Raw genomic sequence first — 21660 nt, 5'->3', positions numbered from 1 at the left:
TAGTTCTGCCACAAAAGATTACATTCTCCAAGATAGGAAAATGAAACATGTAAAATAGGTCGGACCCAAAGTGTGAAGAGCTCCTCCACCAAGAACAAGAATGAAGTGTAGACCACCAAGGAAGATTGCCAAGGGCCTGGGAACATCGTGCATGGTGCTAGTTAGATCCACAAGTCACAAAAGTGCTTCGTATGAGAAGAAATCACTAGTTAGTCGATAAGCTCAAACTACTCTTGGAACCAAGAAATAGACACACTGGAAGCGATAACTTGTTGGACAAGGGTCGAAATAGACTAAAAATTGGGAACAAGGAACAATACAAAGTCTGGAAGCTAAAAATATGATCCGCGAGGAAAAATGAACAACTACTGGAGAATGTTGGAAGAATCACAGAAGCTGCAACACAAAACTGAATAGAAACAAAAATGAAAACAAATATTTTTGGTTGATGAAAGATTTCTCATTGGCTAGGGATGCTCTTGCATCATTTAATGTATACAAAAAGGAATGTAATTTAATCAACCTACCTTATATTTATGAAATATCATATAATTAAAAATAGAAACACAAGTTCTTAGTTTCTTTAGATGAATGATAAATAGTTTTGAACATAATTGATAATAATTTTTGAACTATAACTCAAAAGCATGACATGTCATATGTGTTGGAAGCTAGACAATAAATAATGAGCCAAATTATTCATATACTTTACTAATATTGTATTCTTGAGTATAACATATATCAATTAGGTTTGGGAGTGTTAGAAATTAACCTCACCCATAGAATTGAGTTTGTACCTCCAAAAATGAACTACCTATTGAATCACATCTAGCATATCTTTAAAATAGGAACAAGAAAACATGCAAGACATATTTTAATATGCTTTGATGAAATAATTCTACAAAGATCTCATGAATATTCCATAATAATTCTCTTACACAACCCTAGCATGGTCCTAGAAGTTTACATCTTGAACAAATGATTTTATTTTATTTTTGTTCGATTAATGATGATTTCTATTGATATATAGAACATGATATACATGAAGCTTTTTCTTTCAAAAAAGCATTTCCAAAACCAATCCATTGAAATAAAGATTTTATCAACAAAACACAACATCCATGTATCGTCTACCACCAAGTTTTCTAACCACCAGACTAGAGTTTTTACATACACATTTCAAAAATAAAACTATGATTTCCAAACTAAGAACCACTTCCTATTGCAAGTTCCTTGCCTCTACCTTCAGTGTTTGTGTCATCATCCTATGGGTCTGTAGATTTGTCCAGGTCATCATTGTCCTCAAGTGGAAATCCGATCCACAAGGTGCGCCTCTATGGTTTCTTCCTTGTGGCTCTCGGATGCCCTCTCTTCCTTTTTAAGGAATATCTCAAACTAGAGTCATTTGTTGCCGATTTATAGTCACTCGGGCCCAATTTCTCCATCTCCCTATGAATGTCTTGCCTCTCCCATGCCCATAGGTACTCTTCAACTCCATGTAGCTTGATTTGAGAAAATACCCTTCAGACCTCCTTCTATACTCCATAGAAGATATGGTCGTAGAGGAGGTCGAAATTCACTTGAATGGAGCCAAGCCCCATTCGGGAACACAAAGCCACTTTCGTCCTATGACATACTCAAAAACCTCTCCAGACCTCCATGCCATTCTTCCTTCACATAGTTAGTGACTATCCATCTCACCTTATCCATGCCAGCCAGCTCAAAACACCATGTCATGAACATGGAGGTGATGTTTACATTCGAGTGATACTTATATTACGCCTTTAAGTACTCTACCCCTAGCACTATCTTAATTCCAACAAACTTGTGTGTTAGCCTAGATTTGTCTATAAGCGAGAATAATAATAGGTCTTTCTATTATCTTGTAAAAAATAAGAGTCCTAAATTAAAAAAATATACTTCTATTTGATTTAGTATTAGAGGAATGTTGTGGGGTGAAGTAGTTATGAGATTATATTGGTACGGATGACCTCGCTATTTTGAGATGCAAGGTCACTATCATTATTACAACTCCATAATTTATTGGCATTTTAATTGTTTCTTCTTTTTAAAGGAAGGTGCATTGAAGATCATTTGAAGGAAGTACAAATGGGCCATAGTTTGGAAGGTAGTAAAAGTCCATTGGTCGTGGACAATATCATACCTCCATGCACCACTTCCGTATTCTTGCAAGAAAAAGTGAATAAAACAACGACAATAAAAGGTGAGGAGAAATAGCGAAGAAAAAGGGAATAACAATGAACGCTTCACAATTTCACACTTCGTACATAAAGCAAGGAGGAGGCCAAAAGATCAAGGACGAAATACTCTGTGTGAACGTTGACTAAGCTTTTCAAGAACAAGAATAATGAGTACCACACATGGAGACGCGGTTACCCAGCTCATCTTAGCATTTGAGTACCACACATTGACCGTAAATAGAACGGTCTCTCACCATTTGTTTGAAAGGAAATACTCTTCAACAATGGAACGCATTGGTGTTGACCTAACTCCTCGTCATGGAAGGAATTAAATCTGGCAAAAGAGATAGCGCAAAGGTTGCAGAGCGATTGAGCAGGAATAAAATGAGACAGCTCTATACAAATATCCAAAGCCTTATACCAACTACTTTTCCAAAGGTAATTATACAACCAAATTGTCTACTTTTTATCAAATATAATCTACTGTGGTAGATCTTAGCATATGTCAGGCTTATCGGAAATTAGGTTGCGATTTCAGAGTTTTATAAGAATATTTCTGGTTAATACGGAAGTCCAATTGCATTTCAAATTTTGTGATCTATCATCAAAAAGTTAGAAAACGATTTATTTATTTATTATTCTTAAGAAAGTATTGTACATTGAAGAAACAATAACATTTAGTTGTAGAAAATTCTCTACTGTCATGTTAGTTAAGGAGACAGTGAGCATTTTGAGAAGTAGAAGAGTAACCCCATGAATAAGGCGACTAACCATGATGCCAATGCCTAAGAAAGGCATAAGATCTGTGGAAGTCATTTGTAAGATCTAAGTGATCAGAAACCATATTTTTCATGCTTATATGGAAATCAGCCTACAATGTTTAGATTCTAACAATATTTCTGATGGAAATCAGGTTGTAGATAGATTTTAGGGAAGTTTACAATATAGCCACCTTTTTTGGGGTTATAAATGGAATATTGAAATTATTTTTCTTAATTAAAATTTTATTCTAAGATTTTAATAAGGTTTTGGAATATGTAATATTTAAAATTTTGAAAAAGGTTTATCTTGTTATTTAATAAGGTTTTTTAATATTCAATATTTATTAATTTTGTCATTATTTTTTCTTTATATAATATGTAAGATAGTAGTTAATATGTGTATGTAGAGATTAGAGGTTGTAAAAGTAATGTTAAAGTGTTCGTATTTCGGGTATTGTGTTTGGTAGATTCATTAATTGATAGGATATCTGACCATATGGTCTACTTGATATTATGTAATGAATTTATCTTCACATGATTGTGATCTACATGTTCCTATCATGAATGAAATGGGACTGGTAGTTTAAACAAAAGATGCAACTATTATTATATATGGCTCTAGAAAGCTAAGATACCTTTGGAAGATAGCTGAAGAAGCTGAAGGATATGATCTAGATGTGGACATATCACAACTTTCTCCAAGCAAATCTTTGTATACATCTACATCCATGCAAATTTCATAGAACATATGAAAGAACATGACCCTCTTCAACTTCAATCTTCTCTTAAAAAAAAAAAGTTGCTTATTGTGTATTAAGTTAAAAACGGAGCTCTATGGAGCCTTGCTCACACACCCACAGGACTTCAAACCAACGTTTTTTCTCTCAGATCACTAAGCAAAATGGTTTAGAGATGACAAATGCAAGAATGAGGGATGCTTTTGTTGATTTTAATGTGAGATGCATCCTAAGCTATGCATGATTCTAGAAATGCAATAAACTAATTATAAGATGACAAGGTTAGTAAACAAACTATCCTAGCATGCTATATTAGTTAATGATTTAAGCTAATGATAATAGAAATACTCTAAAATGCATTTTAGATTAATTTCTATTTTAAAGAGAGGCTAAATGATGAGCATATATGAAATGAAAGCTTGAATGTATTTGAGCATAAGTATGATACTACAAACTTGGATGATCAAAATGGAGGGATGAGAGCTCTATTTATAGCAAAAATAGGGCAATGGATGGCTAGGATTGAAAGATTCAATCAAATATAATGCATTCTATCTCATGTTGTTATAAGTATTATATTTATTAATTTTAATATATTTTTGTCTAGTGAGTATATTGAATTTTTTTATATAATTTTTTTTCATTTGAAAATTTATTATTTATTATCTAATTTTCTTTAGTAAATATTTTAATTAATTAATATTTTTGTATTTTAACATTTAAAATTAGATTTTATTTTTACTTCAACAATTAGAAAGGATATATTGGATTAGAAAACATACCAAGAAATGTTAGTTTTCATATTTCTAAAATTATCTTTCTTAAGGATGGTCTATTTTCAAGTTTATTATGTAGAGTTATTAGAAAGCTTAATGCTAATGTAGAAAATAATTTGAACAAGGAAGTGGCTGAAGATAGGACGGGTGTGAAGAGATATGAAATGTCAAACTTTTGTTTATTAAAGGCACAATACTAAATAGATGTCTCTTTATTAAAGAATAGACAATTATTAGCATGGTGGGGATGGGGAGTCTGTAATCAATGACATTTTAGGCAAGCATCGTATTATAAATGGGAGGAGTATAAATAAATATTAAAGGGAAAGCATTCAAATTGATGATGAAATATTGATTCATTCTTTTCTATGATGAATCACGTAATGTGATCCAAAATGTTGATATAAAAATTAATATGCAATCTAATCCAGAAAACAAGACAAATCTCACATATGAATTGTAAAAATATGATATCTTCAATATATGATATATAAATCTTGTTTTGTTAATTTAAAGCAAATTAAATTCTATAAATTAGAATTACAAATACATCAAATAATTTAAAACAACCAGAAGAATTAAATAATATTTATTTCCATTTTAAATTATTTTTAAAGCTATTTTACATGGAAAAAAAATGTTCCATCATAATTTTCAATCAAGCATAAAACTATCATTAAAGTCAACCTATACTTAGTTTCCAACGCCACAGCATAGCTACTTATGAAAGACGATAATACATCATCTTTTCTCAATTTGATTTTTTCATTTTCTATTACATTTAATTGATTCCATGATCATATGAATATCTCATGAATCATGATGTACACGTAGAAGACAAATCATGATCTACACAAAGTGGTGTAACCGTGATAACCAAAGTGTTTTTCCCTCGAATGGTTCGTAAACAGACAAGTGCATTATGATGTCCAATGCGAATATTATATTCAAAGAATAATTCTTTTTCCTTAAATATGCATTATGATGATGTCCAATGCGAATATGCATTATGATGTCCAGTGCGAATAAGGAGTATCTTGCAGCCATGAAAAGACGGTAACACACAACAAGAAAAGCTTGAGGACTGGAGGAATGCTCTCTACGGTATCTCAAATGACTGGTTATTTATTTATTTTTCTGTAAAGTTTGGGATGGCTTAAATCACATATATTATGTTTTTTATTTCTAAATTTAAAAGTGTTAAGAGTTGACTGACATTCTATAAGCTTAATATATCAGTAAAATTTCCATATGCAATATAATATCTGAATACACTCATTTCCATTTTTCAGTACACAAATGTTTTTCAAATTTAAAAGTAGAGATACATCCCTGCTGTCCATGCCCCTCTTACCTCATCATTCTTCTGCAGAAATTCTTATATCCATTGTCAAAGAGGAAAGTTAGTCAATTATTTGAAACTAAAGAGCCATTTCTAATTCGAATAAAAATTCAATAGAACCAGCTTTTTAGACCAATGACTACGCCAACTACTCTATACATGCAAATTTATAAGATACTTTTTTTCAACTAAGAATTTACTACTGATTTAAGCTCTTGTAAGTTTAAGTCTCACCGGGCATCTTCCTTTAGAATCTCTGCAACATTTAGAGCAAATTTATAAGAGATTATTTTAACTAAGAATTTACTAGTGATTTAAGCTCTTGTAAGGTTTGAGTCCCAACCGTCATCTTCCTTTAGAATCTCTGCAACATTTAGAGCGCTCTCCCTGTTTCAACTTTTGCCCCCTTTATTCCGCTAATCAATTCTTTAACTCCCAGTTTGTTTTCGTCTTCTCCCTTGGCCATCCTTTTCTTCTTCTTTTCTCCCTCATGCTTTATTTCATTCATTTCTGCTTAGTCCAGTCAATTTTTTGTTTCCTCTTCTACGCGTTCTCCTCCACCTTTGGTTGTTTTTTTTTTTAATTATTATTATTATTATTATGGAGATTTCCATCTTGGGTTTTTATTTCTTTTGATCATTTTATTACTTATTATTCTTCTTTATGTCGATTCAAAATTAAAATTGGACTGTAGCCATCATCAAATTTTAATCCTAATTTTACCAAAACTTTAGTGCACATATAATAGTAGCTATTGTTAAATTATAACTCTAATTGTACTATAACTTTAGTATTGGGGTTGAGTATGATTTGTTTAGTTATCTTTTATAATTGTACTATAACTTTAGTATTGGGTTGAGTATGATTTGTTTAGTTATCTTTTATTTTGTTTTAGTGTTAGATTTAAATTTGAATGTAGCTAAGGTTCAATTTGGTTAAGTGTTAGAGTTATGGTGGAGTTTGGTTTGAGATTTGGGTTTAATTTAAATAATCATTAGAGTTCAATTTGGTATATGGTTAAGGTTCAAATTAATAGTTTATTTTAGTGTTAGGAGTAGATTTCAAATTGGTTTAAGCTTAGGGTTCAATTTTATCTTGAGTAAGGGTTATGTTTCAATTCGGTTTAGGTTTAATTAGGTTTGTAGTTGGAATTCAATTCAGTTTATGCCAAGGGTTTATTTAATCTTAGTGTTATGGGTAGAGGTCAATTTGGTGTAAGGTTAATGTTTAATTTTATTTACTATAAGGGTAAAGGTACAATTTTGTTTATTAGTAGTGTTAGGATTGAATTTCAGTTAGGGTTACGATTCTAAAATTTGGTTTAGTGTTATAGTTCAATTTGGATTATGACTCAATTAGTTTAATACTTGGCATTTAATTTGGTTTAGTTTTAGTGTTCAATATGAGTTTAGGTCAGGGTTCATTTTGGTTTAGTGCCAAGTTTAGAGTTCGATTTGGTTTAGGGTTAGGGTTCAATTAGGTTTGAAATTATCAATCAACTTGATTTACTGTTAAAATTTAATATAGTTTAAGATTGTGGTTTAGTTTAGATTAATATTCAATTATGTTTCGTGGTGAGGTTGAATTTGTTTAGGTTTAGGGTTAAATATGGTTTAAAGTTAGGTTATAATTCAATTTTGTTTACAATTCAATTTGGTGTACTGTTAGGGTTTAATATGTTTTACAATTAGGGTTTATTTCATATGGTTGAATAGTAGGGTTGGGTTACACTTATGTTTACAAGTAGAGTGTGGGTTGAATTTTATTTAGGGATAAGGTTCTAAGATTTAGTTTAGTGTTAAGGTTAAAGTTTGATTTGTCTTATGATTTGGATTTAGGTTGGTTTAGAGTTAGGGTTTAATTGGGTTTAGTGATAGGATTGGGTTTTTTTTTTGGTTTGGTGTGAGGGGTGAATTTAGCATAATGTTAGAATTCAATTATGTTTATGATTGAATTTTGTTTAGTTTGACAATTAGGATTCAATTTGATTTATTGTTAAGTTTAGGATACAATTTCATTTAGGTTACAATTCAATCTACTTTAGTGTTCATATAGGATTATGGTCCAATCTAGTTTAAAGTTTATTTAAGATTAGGGTTCAATCTAGTTTAGTGTCTAATTAGAATAAGAGTTAAGATTTAATTTGGTTTATGGTTTGGCTTTAATTTGGTTTATAATTTGATTTGATTTACGGTTTTGAGTCAATTTTGTACATAGCTAGTTTGAATTTGGTTTGGGGTAGAATTTGGCTTAGGGTTTGGGTTCCACTTGGTATAGTATTACTTGGGTTAATTTGGTTTAGAATCAAGATTAGTGTTGAATTTGGTATAGGGTTAACATTCATATTAATTTTTGGTGCAAGGTTAGAGTTATGGTTTAAATTTTTGTTATGGGTTTGTTTAGGGATCAATTTAGTTATTTGTTAGTGTTTAGTTTGGTTTATTCTTAAATTAGGTTAAGGTTTTGCATTCAATTTGATTTAGTGTTCAATTATGTTTAAAATTAGTATTTAATTTCATATAGTGTTAGAGTTAAAGTTTGTTATTTTTTACGGCTAAGGTTCAATTTATTTTTGTGTTAGTGTTTATTTTTGTTTATTCTACAATTAATTAGATTTAGATTGAATTTTGTATACGGTTGGGGTTAAGGTCAATGTCAAGGTTACGTTTAGGGTTAGGGTTGGATTTGGTATAGGGTTAGGGTTTAATTTAGTTTATGGTTCAATTAGTTTAATACTTGGCACTTAATTTGGTTTAGTGTTTGGTTCAAGATTCAGGTTTAATTTAATTTGGGATTAGGGTTCAATTTAGTATATACTTAAGTTTCAAATTGGTATTTTATTTTAGTGTTAGGTGTAGATTTCAAATTGGTTTAGGGTAGAATAAGGTTGAGGCTTAGGGATCAGTTTTATTTAGAGTAAGGTTTATGGTTCAACTTTGTTTAGGGTTTAATTAGGTTTGCAATCAGAATTCAACTTGGTTTACTATAAGGGTAATTTGGTACAACAATATAGTTCAATTTTATTTATGATCCAATCTAGTTTAAGCTTAGGATTAGGGTTCAGTTTAGTTCAAGGATAGGGTTCAATTTGATTTAGTGTTAAGGTTAGGGTACAATTTCATTTAGGTTTATAGTTTCATTTGGTTTAGTGTTCATTTAAAATTAAGGTTCAATTAGGGATTATTTAAAATTAGGGTTAAATCTATTTTAGTGTTTGATTAGGATAAGGGTTAAGGTTTATTTTGGTTTACGGTTAGGCTAATATTAAATTTAGTTTTAAGGGTTATAGTTCGATTTGGTTTAGTGTTAGGTATGGTTTAAGTTTAGGGTTCAGTTTGGTTTAGTGGTAAGATTTAAGTTTGTTTAAGGTTAGGTTATAATTTTGTTTACAATTCAATTTGATTTAGTGTTAGGGTTCAATATTTTTTGACTTTAGATTTTATTTAAATTTGGTTTACTATTAGAGTTAGGGTACAATTATGTTTAGAAATAGGATTAGGCTTAGAGATTTTGTTTTGTATTAAACTTTAATTTGCCTTATGATTTAGATTTTGTTTGGTTTAGGGTTATCTAGATTCACTTTGGTTTAGTGATAGGGTTGTAATTTACAATGTTAAGAGTTGAATTTTGTTTATGATTTAATTTGGTTTAGGTTTAGGATTAAGCTTCAATTTGATTCAATTTAGGTTTACAGTTCAATTTATTTTAATGTTCATTAAGCTGAGAGGTTTCCAAACATCTGCATAAATTCCACTGTAGTTTAATCATAACCATTAAATATCAGGCGGACTAAAAATCATAACCATTAAAAATAGCTTTATGAATGAACTTACGGGATAAACGTGAAGTTGGTGAACTTACGTGAAATGTGAAGTTGCTATTTTTAATGGTTATGATTTTTAGTCCGCCTGATATTTAATGGTTATGATCGATACATTTCATATTATATATTATATAACCAGTTTTAAATAATCAACGGTGGAGATTAAAATACAGTCCGGAATTTATGCAGATGCTTGGAAAAGGTTTACACGGATTTTCAAGATCATGAAGGATGATCAAAACATTAATTTTATTTTTCATTTGAGTGTAATGTCACCTTGTATTCATCTTTTGTCCCTCCATTCAGTTTCTTCCTCTTTATATTTTAAACATTTTACCCTTCTTGATTCTTAGTTTATATTCTTTTTGCAATTTTGTTTTAAAGAAATAGTTTTACAATATGATTTACAAATTCATTGTCCTCACAAAGTCCAATTTAGAAAAATATTAAAAACTCACACTGTTTGTTTAAACAAGGTTTAATTTTGAAGAAATAATTTAACAATGTAAAATATTTCTTGTATATCTCTATGCAAGAGATGAATGTTTTGAATATATATAATTAATTATTTAAGTTTGAGCTAAGATCTTGTTAAGATTGGAAAAGAATGAGTAATAAGTGACCTGAATTTTAATTTGAGTACTTAGTAGTGTGAAAAAGTAATTAAGTGAATAATACCGTGAGAAAAGAGTGTCATTTTAAATAAAATTATGTTATTTGTTAATATAATCAATATCATTTTAATTATATTTATTGATTATTTAATGACAGTGTGTCTCTCAATATGTATATGCATAATTAACAAATAAAATAATCTTATTGTAAAAGAAAATTATTTTTAGATAAGTACGATAAATAGAAATGGATACATATATTTAAAATTTCTAAATGAATTGATTGTAATGATTGCATCAATTAATAATTTAATTATTAATACAAATTACAATATTATTATCATTATCATGTAATCAAAATTTGTTATAAATATTAATTGATTACTAATATAGATTTATTGTTAATTATATTAATAAATTCTTTCTTTCTTTTCTATTCAATTGCTAATTTTTTTTCATTCACTTTCATTTCTTTTAAATATTAGTTAATTATTTTATTAATTTTTTGTTTATAAATTTATTATCTATGTTTTAATTAATTCTTAATTATTTTTTGGATTTTTTTTTTAAGGATAGATTTTAAAATCTGATTTTATATTTTAAGAAAAAAACTTCATATAACTTATTAACAATAGATTATAGAAATATAATATGTCTAGATAGCCATGAAAACTTCCTAGAGCATTAAAATTAATTGGTGTCATGAATATATAATTTACTTACATAAATCAGGGAGATAAATATGTAAGAATATGTATGTGAAAATGATATAGAAAAAGGATCATCATTTCACATGAGCTTAAGTAGTTGCCAATATATAAATATTAATACATTCTCTAACAGACATTTTTTTTTTATTGAATTTAAATTAATTTGATTGATTAACATAACCTCAAAAATTATATTACAAATAATTAAACGTATTATCTCATAATTCTTAATAAACAACTACGAATTATTTGGTCTTAAATTTTTAATAGTATATTAAATTCATTATTTATATTATACTATTTCCCATATTACTTTGTGCTAAAATTAATTTTAGGATAAGTGTAGATATACTATATACATGGTGCATATTTCTTGATTAGTATAATGTTACATCTAGTAAATGATTAAATAGCTTCTAATAGGTTTGAAAATATTAAACTGAGAGAGGATTACCAGGTCAGTTTTAGATTTAAGATAAAATGGTTTTGTAAGGACCCAAAACCCAAATCTAAGTATAGAAAATGAAAAATAGCAGTGGGAAAGTCTAGAACCAACATCCAAACAGTAAAAGAAATAGCGGCAAAACCCCACATAGCCCAACTAAAAAAAACACTAAAACCTCAGGCAATCCAACATAAAGCTAAACACGAGCTCCTAAGAGCTCATAATTTTTCTCAATAAAGTTGTTATTGATGTCTTCCTGCTCCTCCATGATGCTCCTCATGGTACTTTTCTCTTGATTCCTTCTCCTAATCCTAGTAGATGGGCCTATAGAAACTTGCACCTTCAATCCCTATAGATTAGTATCCAAGTTTTTCATTTTAGATTTAGTAGCAGCTGTCAGAATACTGTTGATCGGTTGAGATTTATTGATTATCATTTTCTCATTCATCTTTTTAAGGCCTTTAGCATTTTTATTCATTTTTTTTTTTACTGATCTCAACCAAATTTATGAGACTTCCCTTAAGGTCTTCCAATTCTTTCTCCAAACTGGCAATTCTATATGTGTGCTCTATTTTCATGACTTTAACATCTTTAGTCAATTTTTGGGTCAATATAAGGAGCTTATCAGTTTTATTAGGCATTGGGGTCTCAATTAAGGTATTAATAATATCATTTATTCTCTATCTGATGAAGAGGATTTCACTAATCACCCAACAAAATCACTTCTCCTGACTGGAAGTGGAGTTAGTTAGTAGCAGGTCAAAATCCACCTTATCACTTTTACTATTATCAAGGTCCACCTACTCCAAGTTGAGGGGGATATCCAACTCAATCTCATTATTCCCTTTATCATTAAGATCCATAGACTTCCCCACCTTTTTCTTTTTAAAGCTGTCATTACCCATCTCCTAGGGAAGAGGGGTTTTGTGCCTTTTGGCTACATTTAAAGGTGGGGTTTACACTTTTTTCTATTGTTAATGCTAGGAGTGACCTTTGGGGGGGAACCCTCTTCATTAGAGGGTCGATTTTGTGGGTCATCTTCTGCCACTTGAAGGTCACACCAATCCATAGCCATCTCGATCGGCATCCTCTCATCTTCAATTTCAGTTATCTGACTCAACATGCACATTAGGACCAATCAAGGTTTTGGGGTTACTTTCAATTTTATGGGCCAACAAGGGCTTAACTTCATTCTTTTTAGTATATTCCATAATAAAAAGGATAAGGCCCTCATGTAAAATAGGGTTTTCACAATTTTTCGCATGATTAGAAAGGCTAAGCTCCAAAGGAGAGAGAAAAGAAAATGACAAAGAGATTTTCCTTTCATGTTTGAAATGGTTCAAAATAGTAAAATGATAAGAAAATATACAAACAAAATGACCATCCAAGGTAATGTACCACATAATCACCTCTGCAACATCAACCCAAAGGCTCATCAGATCTTTTCTATTGTATCCCCCATCAACCATTCTCCTAAATCTGCCTCTTTCACTCTTATCAGAGAAAATAGAGAGGGATTCCTCTGTCGCTTTGCATTCTCTATAGAACTTCTTCCCCTCCATCTACAACCCGGTGATATCTATAATAAGCTCCTCATCAATTCCAAACTCTGCACCATAGACACTAAGAACGCCATTATTCCAACCATTAATAAAACCTTCCATCACTCTGGGGTAATGACAATGCATTTTTTTAATGTATGGGAGAAGACCACCATTATTCTAGCCATTAACAAAACCTTCCATCATCCTGGGGTCATGATCATGTATTTTTTTGATGTATAGGACAAGACCGCCATTCATAATCTCAGTTCACATATCCTTATTTTACTCCCACTTCTGATTATGAGGACAACTCAACCTTGTTTTTATCTCCCCCCATGTTCGAGTTGTCCTTGTCAATTATGAGATTCACCGTCTCATAACCAAACCAAAACTAGGAAGCCAAGAACAATCTAGAAAACCTAGTGTTATGTCAATTCCAATTATTATAGAGAGTGGCTTTATGCATGTGAGAATATGACATCATTAATATTCAGCCATTGTGAATACACGAGATCTGCAGCATCCTTTCGTGCCAGTTTACACAAGTGCATCAGGAAAGTTTCCCCTTCCCTCCACCATTTGATTTTCTCATAAACCTCACCTAAGTTAGCCATGTAGTCTCCAAGTTGATTACCTTCCTGAAAAACATGCATTATTCGAACTTCATCCAACTTGGTAATCATGTTGAGGCAATCCTAAATTAAATGTTCAATTGTCTAGCTAGGAATTGTATATTTAATTAGGCAATTAATAATATTCAGGGAGTCACTTTCAAGCAATACATTTTTATGATCTCCCCAAAAAAGCAAGTTGAAGCCTAAGGTAAGCTGCATTTGCCTCAACAAAGTGGTTTGTTTGTGTACCCAGTGGGAGTGCTACTACTGAGACAAACCTACCATTTTGATCACGTGTAACTCCCCCACAACCTACCAGTTAGAATTACCAGGTCAGTTGTGCATAGAATGTTTACATATTCATTCTAAATAGAATCACATCAAATAAATATTTTGAAAGAATAATTTGTATATGTTGGATATTGCATAATTTTGGTGATTAATTTGTTTTGGATGTTGAATGGATCATTCCATAGTCTAATGGATATTATTTATTTTCAAGGTACTCGATCAATAGGGTTGTGGTTGTGGAATATGATAAATATGTTTAGGTGCATTATGAATGATTAATAATCAAGGTTTAGAGGCAAATTTGGTTGTTATGGGATGCAATTAGGCACACATCCTTATAACTAGTTTTTAATCATGCACAACTCACAAGATAGATATAGATATTATAAATATTTAAATATTTCTTATTATTTGTAGGAAATAAAAGATATAATGTAAATATTTTTATTTTAATAATAAATATCATTAAATAGAATTTAAATTATGTAAGCGATTTAAGATTGAAATATTTAACTTTAAATTATGATTAAAAAGAAATGAGATATGATACTATTTAAATTTTTTAATTATATATAATTTGAAAAATGTATATATTATTATTGCATATTACATAATAATCTAAATAAATTCAAATTAGTATTATATACTATTTTGATATCATTTTAACACTCTTTGTTTCTCCCCGTGTATCTCCATCTCTATATGTCTACCTTTATTTTTAACTTCTCTCTCTCTCTCTCTCTCTCTCTCTCTCTCTCTCTCTCTCTCTCTCTCTCTCTCTCTCTCTCTCTCTCTCTCTCTCTCTCTCTCTCTCTCTCTCTCTCTCTCTCTCTCTCTCTCTCTCTCTCTCTCTCTCTCTCTCTCTCTCTCCTATATATTTACCTTTATATCTCTCAATATTGCCCTCTTTCTATCTCTATTTCTCATCATCCCTTTTACTTATCTCTACTCTCTATATATGACCTCCTAAATCTTTACCTTTATATCTCTCAATGTCCCCCTCTTTTTATCTCTATTTCTCCTCATCCCTTTTACTATATCCCCTTTTGAACATCTCTCTCTTTCCTCTTCTATCAACACTATGAGTAGGAACTTGAAGCATTTGTCCCTTGTTATAATACATATAAAGCTTGTTATTACTTGAATGTTTTAACTAATATTTATATAATAAATATTGATATCAATAATAAAAAATTATAATTGTATAAGAATAAATTATTATTAAATTAAGGAAGCAAATACAATAAAGAAACATGTTTTTATTAATCTTACATATCTTTAAAAATAATCATCAACATTGATACATATAATTTATCTTTGATATCACAAAATTTCGTAAATTACCACACCTATAAAATCTGATGTAAAAGTAATTTGAATTATCAATAAACATATAAACACTATCAACCAAAATATAATATTTAATATAACTATTATTTTAATAAAATAATAATTATAATTATAATATTGAAAATATATATTTTTCTTAAAAGCATAATCCTAATTTATTTAAAAATTTAATATAGTTATATTTATAATAATAAAATTGATGTCAAATTTAATTATTAATTTTTAGTGTAATATTATATTATTTTAATCATATTTATGTAACATTAAATTTAATTGGTCTTAATAAAATTAATATATTGAATGATTAAAAAATTCTGATTTTCAAAAAAGTATTAAAAAAAGAATGAGTTCAAAAAGATATATAAAATACAATTATAAAAATAATATATATTAATTAGGTTTATTTTTTAATAAAAACATTTGTATTTAATTTATTTTAAACTGAATCAAATTTCTATAATTGATTTTATTATCTATATTGAAAGATAAAATAAATTATGAAAATTTATATATTTATTTTGAAAAAAAAATTTATTTACAGTATACTTCAAATAGATTTTGTTTTTTAGCAAAAATCTAAAAAATCTATCAATCTAAAAATTTGCTCTTATAACATCATTTGTTTAAACCATAAATAATTTTTACAATATCTTAAATTTAAAAATATAAATCTTAACTTTACAAAAATGAAATTTATTTTGAAAATAAAAATAATAATCACTTTTTAATTGATGGAAACTAATTAATTAATTGAAATACCATGTTTACATGGTATCACTTTAAAAGCAACGTACAAATCAATGTCTGCTTTTATTGTTTGGATCGATCATGTTGTCTCTTTTGTACTCATTATCGAAATTTTTAATTCGTCTTAAATTCATCTGCATCTCCTCAGCAATCCAAATACAGAAGTTATATTACGTATGACTTCTTTCATTCTATTTTTCCTGGTTTTCTTGGTTTTTCTTTGTCAAATTTCAAACAACCGCATGGCATCTGCAACTGGTGATCAAACCGTGAATGAGGCAGCAAATGCTTCAAACGAACTTAAACCTTGTCCCTCTAGTTCCGCCAAACCCTCATCCATCTTTGACTGCTGCGCTTTCTTTTCTTCCCTCTTTTGGTTTAGTCCAGCCAATTCAGCGTCAGCTACGCCTGTCTCTAATTGTCAACCTACAAATGTTTTTAGAGAAGATGCACCATCTCTGCATACTTGTGGGACATCAATGCCAATGAAAAACCTAGGGTATGATGTATTTATTAATCATTGTGGCATGGATGTTAAAAAAACGCTCGCCGACTCTCTCTATAATACTCTGGTTGGCTTGGGATTTAGGGTTTTTCTTGATTCAAAAGAGTTTGAATTGGGAGAGTTCTTCCCTACAGCACTGGAAGCGGCCATGAGCAGTGCTAAGCTTCATATAGTTATCTTCTCAGCGAACTACGGACAATCCCCCTGCTGCTTGGAAGAGCTTTCCTTTATGCTCACAACTGCCACCCAAATTGTTCCCGTTTTCTATCATGTTCAGCCTGAAGATATTCGGTATGCTAAAGGAGCGTTCGCAGACGCATTTTCCAAGCATGAAAAAGAGGGAAGATACACCAGAGAAAAGCTCGAGGAGTGGAAGAATGCGCTCAACATTGTTTCATTTCGTGTGGGTCAAATCATTGATAGTAAGAAGTGAGTATAAAATAGAGTGCAGAACAATTTTCTCCTGTATATTGTTTGTTTAATTTTGAAAATATACGCCATTTTATGCAACGTTTGTTTTGAATCGTTTGTGTGTTATTGTGTCTGTTTTAGTGATGAGGAGATGGTGCTGAAGAATTTCGTTGATTTTGTTTTGAAAGGAAAATCAAAGAAAGCCTCTTCCATCACAGTTTCGTGACCGAGGTACTTTTGGTTAGTTAGATCGTAGTAAATTATTTATAGTTTTTTTTTTTGTGATTTTTTTTGGGTAGAATTTTACTTAATATATAGGGAAACATGAAAATAAAATGATGATGATATTATTAAGAATTAGGAGTCAATTTTCAAAGATTGGATTTTAAGAATTAAAATCTAATATGATGTCTCATTAGAATTGCTTGATTATAATTTACCTACCAATTATACATCTTCAATGTCTATTGACTTATTTATAATATATAATTAACAAATATTGAACATGAAGATATATTAATTAATTATGAATTCTAGCATTCCTCCTTATTGAATAATTGAATTTTCTTAGACTCATAGCATACCTCTAGATTGTTGAAATTTTATCTTTCTTGGAGGCTTAGTATATACATTAGTAATGCTAGTCTTTCTGTGACAATACCACAACTCTCTCTCTTGTAATTAAATCTCATTTCAAACAAAATTATATTAAATCTCAATATATTTTGATCTAGCATAATACGAATGTTCATCATTTTGACTGAACTTTGATTGTGCTACCATTGAGTTGATACTTCTTGCTTGTGTCTCATATCTTAAAGAATTCACCTTGTTCAATAAACTTCATAGGTAGTACTACATATTTCTTCGTACTTAGCTTTAGTAGAGGAAAAGAAAAAAATTGGTTTCTTTTTGTTTCTCCAAGCCACAATGCTTGATCGTATATTAATACATAATTAGTAGTGAATTTTATATCATATGAATCTCTAGCCCAATTAGAATCCAAATAACTTCTCAACTCAATATTCAAATAATTAATATATTAAAAGCCAAAATTAGTGGTTTCGCAAGTATTAGATGATTCTCTTTGTTGTTTCCTAATTAGGCATAAGGGGTTAAACCATAAATTGGATAAACATGCAAGCTAAATATGCAATATCAAGTTTTGTTCGTTAAATAGACAAAACTAACCACTCAATTATCTATATGAAGTGCTATTTACTTCATTTGGTTTTATCATCAATAAAAATCACCTAACATTGTATTCTAATGAAGTATATAATAAATTTTATCCATGTATATCAAACCTTTAGACCAATTTCATTACATATATATTGTTGAGTAATCAAAGTCTTACCATCTTCCTTCCATACTATGATTCAGAAACAATAATGCATCTAACCTAAATTCTTTGTTCCAAATTCTTATGATAGATCTATTTTTATTTCATCAATCTAGTACCACTTCCTAATATGATTATATAATCATATACAATGAAATCAAAGAAACATTTTGATGTACACATTTCTTTATGTACAAAGTTGGATACTCTTAGCTTTGTCAAATCATTATTGAAAAAATACTAAATATTTTTCTCACTAATTTATAAAACCCTTGGGTTGAAAAAAATTCTTAATTTATTATGAGGTTTTTTTTTTCAACTATAATTTTAAATTATTTAAGATAGTAAAAAATCCACTCTTATATGTTTTGTAATAAATTCATGTGTCTCAAGTTCTATCATTGAAAAATATAAGAAAGTAATAAGCTCCCCAAAGTGAGCTAGTTCACATAGGATGAAACACAAAATCTATGTATCAATTCAAGAATATCTATTTATCTTTTATTTTATCTTATGTATTGCTTCCTATGTTGCTTTCATAATGTAAACCATCACAACCAAAATGGGCATTCTTAAGAATTAGAAGACCTTGTACCATTTCTTCTCTTTACGGAAAGACATGATCTCTAATATTCAAGTGATCATACCTCATATGTGATAAGTCTTATGTTTACATGCATTTGCATGTCATAAATTGATGAATTTCTAAAATGAAATCCAATTTGTATAAATCTTTTCTTTTGGTACTTACCTATCGTTAAGTTGACAACTTGTCTTAAAAGAATTCAAATTTTAATCATTGATCTAAAGTTGCTGGAAAAAAATATTAAACTCTTATTAAATTTTAAATCATACATCATATTTGCAAATAGTCATACATATACATTGATAAAATAACACTTATATCATCGTAACCTTTTATATCATGATACCTATCATCATTTAGATAGACCTTATTATCGTCATTTTCCTCACAGAGGAATTTAAACCAATCTGTATTACATGATATGTCAATAGATGACTCTAAGTGTATTAACAAAGCATTGAAATCATCTTTTTTAGTACAAAGAGAAGTATCTGAAATACACAACTTAAGATTATTGACGTCATTATTTATATTATCGTCACCACTAACAAAGTTATCTTCATAGTTAATGTATTTGAATTTTATTTTTCCGACATTCATATGCAAAGTGTACAAATATATTATATAAATTAAACTTTCCATTTCCATTTCAATTGCATCTTATCCCTGATCATCAAAATTGTATCAATAATCTGAAGTGTACTTTCTACATTCTTCTTTTTTTTTCATCTAGGAATTTCAACAAAGTTATCAAAAGAAGATACTTGTCGCCTTGCAAGTAGAGTAGTAATGTACAGCTAATATTCAATAAAATTCCATTCAACGAACAACTTCCGAATTGCTACGAGAAACTTGTTCGCCAATATTGAAAAGTTCGTTCCTTAACTCTCTTTACTCTGACAACCAATCAATAATATTTGATTTGCTTCCATTTTGATTGAATTTAATTTGCCTTTTACAAACAAAATTCTATATTTGTGTTTGTAATTTCATACAAACCTTTTGGAATTGTAGGTGTTCCTATAGAAACACTGATGACCCATATATGAAAGAAGGTTAAATCCGTGACAAACATGTTTAAAAGAATCTTTGCTTTCCATTATCTTTTCTCCAAATCTTGAATGGTGGGTTGGGACATAATTGGTTTTGTCTCAATACAACTTTTACAAGTCCCTTTTTTGTTTTCAGCATAGACCGAACGGCGCAATTCCAACCCGTGCATGTAATGGAATTACAGAATTCAGACAATATCAAACCTCTACATTTTTATGTGATTTTAACAACAAAAAATATTACCAGAATTACAGGGTTTTAATCAATCAACATATCAAAGCACATTGCAATTTTCCTCCATTAGCCGGAAGAAAGCTGGATTTCATCAGCAGCCCAGCTAGAGCCGCAACAATACTCCCACCAAGAGCATGCAGTTAAAAACCCTTTATGCTTATTAATATGGGCTCTGAAAACTATTCCTTAAAACAGAAGTAGTAGGTAACGGAGCAGCCTTCCTGCCTTAGCAAATTTTAGAAGCTTTTCCATTTAACTCTTTATTTCTTTATCTCTTATGCTACAGACAGTACATTAATAAATCCGCTGGCTTTAAACTTCACACACTAAGCAAAATATTAAGTCTAGAAAATATCAGTAAATTCTGAATGTGAATGTGTGACATTTTTGATATTAGAAATCAAAACTTGATATATGACTCAAACAATTCATTATAAATCTATAAATCTAACACCAGACAAAACTCGTGCGAGGATTAGTGATCCAATAAATCAATCACTGTGGTATACAATATATTGTAGAACTATTTACCAAACTGAGAAACACTATAGTAACTTGAAATGCTTCCTATTGAAAAGTTGTAGGGGGTCCTAGGAACATAATCAAAATTTCAAATAAGCAGCAGAGACCCACTATTTATTCATTAAAATAGATTACAAGCTCATAAAAATGGATTACAAGTTTGGAATCTCACATAACACCTAACTGAAATCTCTCGACAACAAATTAATTAATTATAATACATTTTCAAAATGTCTTCACGCATCTACAACAAAATCTTGACAAATATTGAACATATAGATAGATTGATTATTCAGTAATTCTACCGCATTTATCATTTCAACTATTCTGTGTTTTGTTCTAAACTATGTTACTGAGAGTATGGAATTGGGGATTGCAGATTATAAATGCAGATCATCGTAATGATGCATAGTTAAGTGGTGGCATCTCTGAATACAGCGTTCCACTTGGTACAAAAAAAAAGGAGGACAGAATTTATACATTCAGTTTAAGGCATTATTGAACCGGAGAAATGATTACTTATGATGATAGAAAAGCATATAATTGTTACAACATGCCGCTGCTAATTGGAGCTTTGACAAATTGATGTTGATACAGATTTTTCTTCATGTAAAAGTAAGATGAATCTATGTACTCAAAACTATAGTTTAAAATTTTCTCACTCCTTTAATTTAATTCAGTTTCCCTTCCGATTGGACATTGAAGATATATGGATAAATGTTAGTGTCGTTGTTAAGGAGAAATATAGCTCTGGTCTTTCATTAGTTGGCAAACCATCTTGATTATAGATAATAATAAAGTTTTAAAAGTTGAGGATAGTAATTATATAATAATAAATCTCGATTAAAATTCTGAAACGTGATTTACAGAAAGCGAATATTGCAGAATTTTTATGTGTAGTATTGAGATGATTTAAAAAAACAAATTTGTCTGGTTAGAAAAATGATTCTTTGACAGCATTTTTTAATAATTTGAATATTTCTAGCTATTCCACTACATTTTGGAGGATTGAGAAAGTCAATTGTACTTTTTTTTTATATAAATAGAAAGGT

This window comes from Cryptomeria japonica, chromosome 7, assembly GCF_030272615.1.
Source record: "Cryptomeria japonica chromosome 7, Sugi_1.0, whole genome shotgun sequence".
NCBI lineage: Eukaryota > Viridiplantae > Streptophyta > Pinopsida > Cupressales > Cupressaceae > Cryptomeria > Cryptomeria japonica.
Note: the sequence above shows the minus strand (reverse complement) of the source record.